Here is a 7,839-nt window from a genome sequence, read left to right as displayed (position 1 = left end):
TCCTGAATAAATTGCTCAAATGAGTTGGTTCCTTTCAGTGAATCAAATACAGCCCAACTAACCAACACACTGGAAATTAGTAACTATTGTACATTTGACTAATTGGTAGCTAATTTGTATGAATTTGTTCATATGTTTTCATGTGATCTGATTATTATTATAAAATAAATCTGAATCTAAATAAATTAATCTTTGTAAAAATCACAATTCAAAATCAGTACAAAAATGGCACATCATAAAACAGGTTTATAGTTATGTACATTAGACTTACATCTGTGACTATGTTGCTGACTGGTTGTTCACGCGATAACGTTCAGTTAAGATACACATTATGCATTTTGTTGGTGGCATAATAAATATTAAGGAATGAAATATGTTATCACATTTTTTGTTTCAGAAGATGCGTAATATACCGTATAACAGTGAAAACATGGATAGTTGGAAAATTCAGTCAATGGCGGGGAAAGAGTGAAGTACATTTGAAGTCAATTATGTACACTACCAGCCTACACAAATTCAGACACTAAGAATTAGCAACATCTGTTTTCTTTATATATCAATATTTTCAAACAATGTTCATAAAGTTTAAGATGTTATAAGTATGTAAAACTATGTGAAAAAGGTACTGAATCAAAAGAGTAAACAACTACAAGCCAAGAATACTTAAAATACATAATTATACGTTTAAGTATATTTCGATCAAAAGATTGAGTACAAGTATCTGCCAAATATAGACATTTCTGTCAGTATTAGTCAAGTATACTTAAGTGTAACTGAGAGGTACTGTATATAAAGTCAAGTCAAGTCACCTTTATTTATATAGCGCTTTTTACAATACAGATTGTTTCAAAGCCGCTTTAAAGTGATAACAGGAAAATAATGCAACAAAGTTTGTTTCTGATGTACAGCAGATCTAGAAGAAAATCGTGTCAAAGTCCAGCTTAAGAAAATTCAGTGATGATTAATTTCTGTTGTAAAAAAGTTATTAATTTTGTTCATTTATCTATACAGCCGCTCTGGAGAAAACAGTAATGTCATCGTCCAGCTCAGTTCAGTTCTCATACAATGGAGTCAATGCAGGCAAATCAATAATATTGTTGAATATTAAGTGTCCCCAACTAAGCAAGCCAAATGCCAAAGTCGACAAGCACGGATGGCAGGTTAACAGGCTAGCGGAATGCTAGCGATAGCGATTTAGATTAAAGCCAGCGATGTCAGATCAATGTGAAAGTCAATATTAGATAATATCATAATATATAGTAATGATTAAATTAGATTAAGCAATATAAATGGCAGGAAAGATAGAAAATAGAGTTTAAAAACAAAGCTATACAGAGCAACAAATGCAATTCACTCAGATGGGAAACCGCTGTGCAACCAGTATATTTCTGAGAAGTACATAAAAAGTAGACTGAAAGTATCTGATAAACTGACCATATACAGTACTTAAGTGTGTTTAAGTTCAATGGAACATCAGTGACTGGAGGTGCTGTACTTGTGGTATGAATGCCCATGTGCATGACCATCACAAACACATGCTATAGCCTGCGTTCCACTGACAGCCCCCTCCGCCGACTGTCTGTATGCCAGTCATGTTCAGAGAGTGAGTGAGGGGGTGGCAACTCCTTTAAAAATGTGGGAATGAGGGCACACACACAGAGAGCCTGGGCCTCTGCTTTCACACATTCCAGTTGAGGGCATATTGAGCTCATTAACATTACTAACTAACAATGCCTCTTTGTACTGGCAAATGGGGTTCGAGAAGGCGCCAAATTGCCTCAAGTGTCTTAGTGTGTGTGAAAATGCTTGGGTGTGTGGTGTCTTCATTTGTGTGTTTCTGTAAAGGGGGAGGGGTGGTAAGATGTATATCATGTTACACAGACATGAATTAGCAAGCGGGGTTATGATACTGCCGTGCTTAGAGTCTGATTCTCCCAGCAGTCTCTGTTATTTAAAATTGGCAAGTTTCTTTGTATACTGTATGAAAGGCATTTATGCTCCAAAATATGAACATTTGGTCAGTATTTATGATGTTGTTTCGAATTTGTCATTTTCACTGCACGAATAAGCACGGATGAGATTTGGGAGCTACAGGAAAGTGGAAGATTTTAGGTGAATAATGACTTAAATTTCAGTCTGTTTCTTAGAAAGCTATCACAAAAAATAGCATATACCTTCAGAACTCGCATTTGGCGCTTTGAACCCTATTGGCTAACATGCTAGTGTCCCGTCATAAGGATACACCCCTAAAAAAATGTTTCTCAGATTTATGCAATTCACGTGGGACATACGTTTCAGGTTGGAAAAAGGCTGCAACACATCCCTGACAAAAACACAATATAGGCTATTTCTTTATATGTAAAATATTTTGAATTAGCACCATATCTACTGAATACAGCTTTAATATCTACAACATATCTACATCTTACGATTAAAGCTGAAATTCTTGACAGCTACTGTCACATAAAGGACACACTGTCCTCAAGCACACTTACACAAGGTTTAATGCTATGATGTGAATGAACAAGGGATACGCAATACTACAGACATTCATATTTTACTGGGTGGGTTTGTCAGAATGACTGTTTTGAAGGGATAGTTCGCCCTTAAATGAAAATGATGCAATCATTTATTCAAGCTCATTCCTAATCTATCTGACTGACTTTCTTTTGTGAAACATAAAATTGAGGCATTTTGAGAAATACCTCAGTGTTTTTTTAAAGTTTACAATGACATGTTTGGTTACCAACCTTTTTCAAAATATCTGTGTTCTTTGCAGAAGAAAGAAAGACATACATACAGGTTTGGAACAGCACAAGAACGTCCTTTAAGTAAGCTGATTCAGGCTTTGAATTAGAGCTGATTTTAAGAACATCATCCAGTTGGACACATTTTCTTGCACAAAATTGAATACAAAATCCAGATATAATAGTCAGCCTTACTAATAGACTTACTACTTGACCCATTCCTGAAATATAACATCTTCTCTCTTTATCTATCCTGAGTGGCCTTCTTTAATTCGTTCTCACCATCGCTTCCTCTCCTTCCATACACGCTTCCCCCCGGCTCATACTTGCATCTTTTCCCGGCCCTGAGAGAGAGACAGACCGAGTGTGGAAGGAAAAGGTTAAAACAGGCCGTCTTTCAAACGCTCTTCATCGGCTGCTGGCCTGCATAATTTATGGGCTTGTTACTGTAATCAAAAATTCTTATTTATTTGGAAGGGTTGTTGGGGTAGGGGGTAGAGAGAGGAGAAAGATAGAGGAAGACAGTACACGCACACACACACACGCTTCCCTGTGAGCCTCCAGCTTTTCATGTGAAACGAGGTGCTGCTTTGTTGTCCCCTGGGTGGGTCCTACAGCACACTCCGACACGCACAAAGACACATGCATTCCCAATAAACTCTCACATACAGCACATGCATATTAAAATTGCTTCTTTAAAAATCTTGAAAAAATGTTTATGATGGATGCAGTGCAGTGCAATGTCTGTCCCTCAGGGCGGGGTCCGACCGCTCGCTTGCAAACACACATGCACACGCGTAGACAGAAACTTAGTGATTAGTCTTACTTCAACCACATGCGTAGACGCATAAGCAATGCCACAGAGAGCTTGTACAATCAGAAGTGTAGCCCATAAGTAAACTGGGTGTAATTTCTCAATCCTTATCATTAAAACTAAACAGAATACACTCAAGATTTGGAATTCACAAACGTGGGTTAGATCTTACGCACAGTTCTGAAGAAAAAAAGTTTCCCTAACCCCCGGGAAACTCCAGCAGAGAGGTTTGGCTGGTTCTCTGGCCACCATGGTTCTGTCTGCCATCCAGTGTGGTTTTGTGTAGTGCTGGCTGTCAGGAAAGGCTGGGAGAAAGAGGAAAAAAAGAAAGTGAGATTGAGCATGTTTATATACACACACTGATACACTGATAACTCCCAAAAAATTTGTTTAATGAATTAACCTGGTGTCCCTGTTTACATGCAAACCAAAAACCTGGCAATGCAATGCAAATTTACAAGACCTTTTTTTTTTTTTTTTTTTTTTTTACAAGATGCTCTTAAATCAGTGTTCCTGTTATGCATCACACATGCACAATACAATTTTTTTTTAAAAGCCAACAGAAAGCAGATTTATGTGTTTACACTCCAAGCGAAATCGGGGTAAGGTGTCGATCAGCTGTGTATGCCTAAGCTGTCTATGACCTAACTGAGATAAAGGAAACCGTGTTAACACGTTTTGACCACATGCATTGTCTGCTTATTAAGCATAATAGGGTTAGGAACTTGCATGTAAACACACTCAATGATGTGTTCCGACAAGGTGAGATTCCTTCTTTGACTCTGGGCAATAGTCTCTTATATATCTTATATTGTGAGAGATCTCATATAGCTTGATCATTTGAAATAAAGAGATTGATGTGCTATGAAACAATTTTTTTTAGAACTTAAAACTTCCTTCACAGTCCAAAAAGACCATTAAACTAAATGCCAGAAATGACTTCTGAAATCCTTGGATTTCTGATGACAAAACCCTGAAACATTTACACATCAATGATGCCGATGCAGTGGTCAGAAATTTAACCCGTGCAGTCATGGTGAGGTTATAATGAGAAAGTAGGATAGATACTAATTATTTCTAAACACTAGGGGCCGGTTAAACCAGCTGCGTGTGAGTTATATCTTAAGCATTTTAACATGTCAGTTAAAAATGACTCACTATTTGGCAGGTATTGCATTAAAGTCGCCATTTTTATTCATGCAGTTGTAACTGCTTATCAACGATTTATAATGCATTTGTACATGACTTATCGGTCATTAACAAACACCTTTATAAACCCTTTACAAAGGGAACCTTAATGTATTTGTGAGTCTTGCGACGTAAAGGAGCACTAAATTAAAATGATCTTACTACTAAACATATTTGAGTTGTACCATTAAACTTACGTGTACCATTAACTCTACAAATTCTATAAAACTAAATATTTACACAAATACCAGGAGCAACAGTTGGAATAAAACAGCAGATTGATTGAAATGCATTAATTTCTTTCCTCTTTTACCTGACAGATTTCAATGGCTTAGAAACACATCATTTTTACATTTACATTTGTTTACATTAAATGAATAAATTACTTCAGAAATGAAAATGTCATTACAGTTTTTTTCGATTGCTAAATGACAGTGGGCACAACTGGAGTCACATGTGCAAAACTCTAACTACAGTCTGCACAGCAGCAGTTCATGTGGACCAAACTCTAGTTCGTTTTTCATTGCTTGAACAGTTTTCAAAACTCTACACACTTATCCCATACTTTAACCACAACCTGCACAACACTGTGGATTTACAGCACTTTGTTCAAATGCTAACACACTGCTGTCAAAACTGTGAACCACACATTCAAAACAGAATAGATTTCAGCCTTGTGCCTTTCAAACACTGCTGACTGCAATTTCAGGTAAAAGGCTATAAGCAGGTGTCTTGTTTTAGACTTGTTAGTGAACACACACACACACACACAATATATATATATAGAGCTCAGAAAGACTAATTTTGGAAATGGAACAAGGAAGACGGGTTTGTGGAGGGAGAAGGGTGGCAGGGAGAGGGCGGATGCGTGCCGGATGTGAGGACACGAGTCCAGAGGACTGCCAGGGATGGATCAGGCACTCCAGAAGGTTCTTCCCCAGGTGCATGGCAAGAGAGAACATTAGATGTGATGTTGATGAAAACCTGTGGCCTGATGCTAGAGAGAGGCAGGATTAGCCCCTCAATTATTTGTTCGAATTACAGTTTGTACTTTTAGTTTCTACCTTTTTTTTCTCATTACTGTAATTCCGTAAATTACTACAGACTATTGAAGCAAACTGCTAATTTTCATTTACCTTAAAGAATTATGTTCTAAAAATGTAAATAAATCATGTGAAAGAATGTCACTCTTTTCTTTGAAGAAAATATTACTTTGTATGAAGTCACTGAAATTGTTCAAACTGTAAAGATGAAAAGTTTGTATTTTCTGTATTGGTGTTTGATGCTAGTGTTTTTCCTCTCTGTCTGTCTCTGTGTGTGTGTGTGTGTGTGTGTGTGTGTGTGTCTGTGTGTGTGTGTCTGTGTGTGTGTGTCTGTGTGTGTGTGTGTGTGTGTGTGTGTGTGTGTGTGTGTGTGTGTGTGTGTGTGTGTGTGTGTGTGTGTGTGTGTTGCGTTCAGATAAATCCCACAAAGATGGCAATACCCAAAATCCTTGTCCTTGTGGGGACATGTTTTGGTCCCCATGACAAAAACAGCTTATAAATCATACTTTTTTGGAAATGTAAAAAATGCCAATAAAGTTTTCTGTGAAGGGTAGATTTAGGGGAGGGTTAGGGGATAGAATATACAGTTTGTACAGTATAAAAATCATGTCATTGAAAAGTCCTCATAAAACATGAAAACCCAACGTGTGTGTGTGAAGTGTGAAGTGATCCACCCAGACTGTGGTGGCTTCCACAGAGATGAGTATGGAGCATCTCACATAGTTGAAATCTTGTAAAGCACTGTGGTTCAAACCAGCGTCTCAAACACTGACCTCAGAGCCATGACAGTCAGAAGGCACTTATCTCTTCCCGAAAGTCTGTCAAACCTCAGAAGCAGAAACATTATGACCAAAAACATTTGTATTTCAAGCGCTGTCAACACAAGCAATGCTAAAGACACAGGTCCATCACATAATCAATGTGTGTGTGTGTGGATGAACTGTGTTTCAACTATTGTTAGTGAAAACACTTTGGAAGTTTTATTATTGTTGTGTTTTGGGTGCTTATTTGTTTGGTAAAGGAATGTTCTAGGTTAAAAACAGCTTAAAAAGATAGTTCACCGAAACATTATGTCATCATTTGCTCACCTTCATGCCATTCTAAACCTGTAGGCGGATATCTTTTCCATAAGGTAGACATTTTAAAACCAGTCAGTGGAAGTATTATTGTGTACTGTCAGCTCTCATAATGTGCCAGGACCCTCAGACCCTATGTTGCACTTCAAGCACTGCTTTAGTAAAGCTTTTTAAAGATGTATTCAGTAGTTTATATAATGCATATATGTATGGAAGTATGTACCCAGAGCTCCTGAAAAACCACAACAAATTCATTGCGTGTTTGTACACACTTGGCGAATAAAGCTCATTCTGATTTTGAGCATCACTCTTCTTTGTGTACTTTAAGTTCATACTGATACCACAATGCTGTTAGACGCTGCATTGCCAACTATATATGTGGATCAGCACAATCAGCTCTGAGTTTTATGCTAATTACTGATATTAGTCAGTTTTAGAGAACGGTCTACACAATAATTACTTCACGTATCTGTACACACAAAAAAAAAGAGTCTTTGTCTGTCTTTTGACTTTTTCTGCTTCTTTGGCTGTATGGGTACTGATTGTCCAATGTGACCTCATGAGAAGTTTTCCTCTGTATTTTATGTAAAGTATGATACCACATGTACATTTCCATAGACACTGAAACGTACAATATTGACATGTTGATAGCACTAAAACGTAATTATTTACTTATGAACAACTTTGCAGACGTACAAATGTGTACAAATCATTATTTATAAATATTAAAATCATGACATTGATATATTGATTCTATTGTATTTAATTGTCATATCAATGACCTTGTTTATCACTACTTGATATGAAATTATAACATTTCACTCTGTTATGTGACTTCTGCTGCAAACTCGTTTTGAAGGATGACAATGTTAAACAAGACAAATTGTAAATTTACAAAAGTAATAAATTGTATTTGTGCACTGTAATCCAAAGGAAGAGACCCAAATTCTAGACTTTATTCTGCGATCTTC

General features: G+C 37.0%; 1 long non-coding RNA gene across 1 annotated transcript in view; it reads right to left on the bottom strand.

Annotated features, from left to right (window-relative positions):
• Nucleotides 1-2,268: 2,268 nt before the first annotated feature.
• Nucleotides 2,269-7,839, bottom strand: part of LOC309511605 — a 58,141-nt gene continuing 52,570 nt past the window's right edge. The window contains exons 3-4 of the long non-coding RNA XR_014210716.1: nucleotides 3,738-3,866; nucleotides 2,269-3,091 (exon numbers count right to left, since the gene is read on the bottom strand). This is a non-coding gene — a long non-coding RNA (uncharacterized lncRNA). The remainder of the gene's footprint in view (nucleotides 3,092-3,737; nucleotides 3,867-7,839) is intronic.

The sequence above is a fragment of the Leuciscus leuciscus genome (genome assembly GCF_965113295.1).
Source record: "Leuciscus leuciscus genome assembly, chromosome: 12".
NCBI lineage: Eukaryota > Metazoa > Chordata > Actinopteri > Cypriniformes > Leuciscidae > Leuciscus > Leuciscus leuciscus.
Note: the sequence above shows the minus strand (reverse complement) of the source record. Positions and strands in the feature narration are given on the sequence as shown.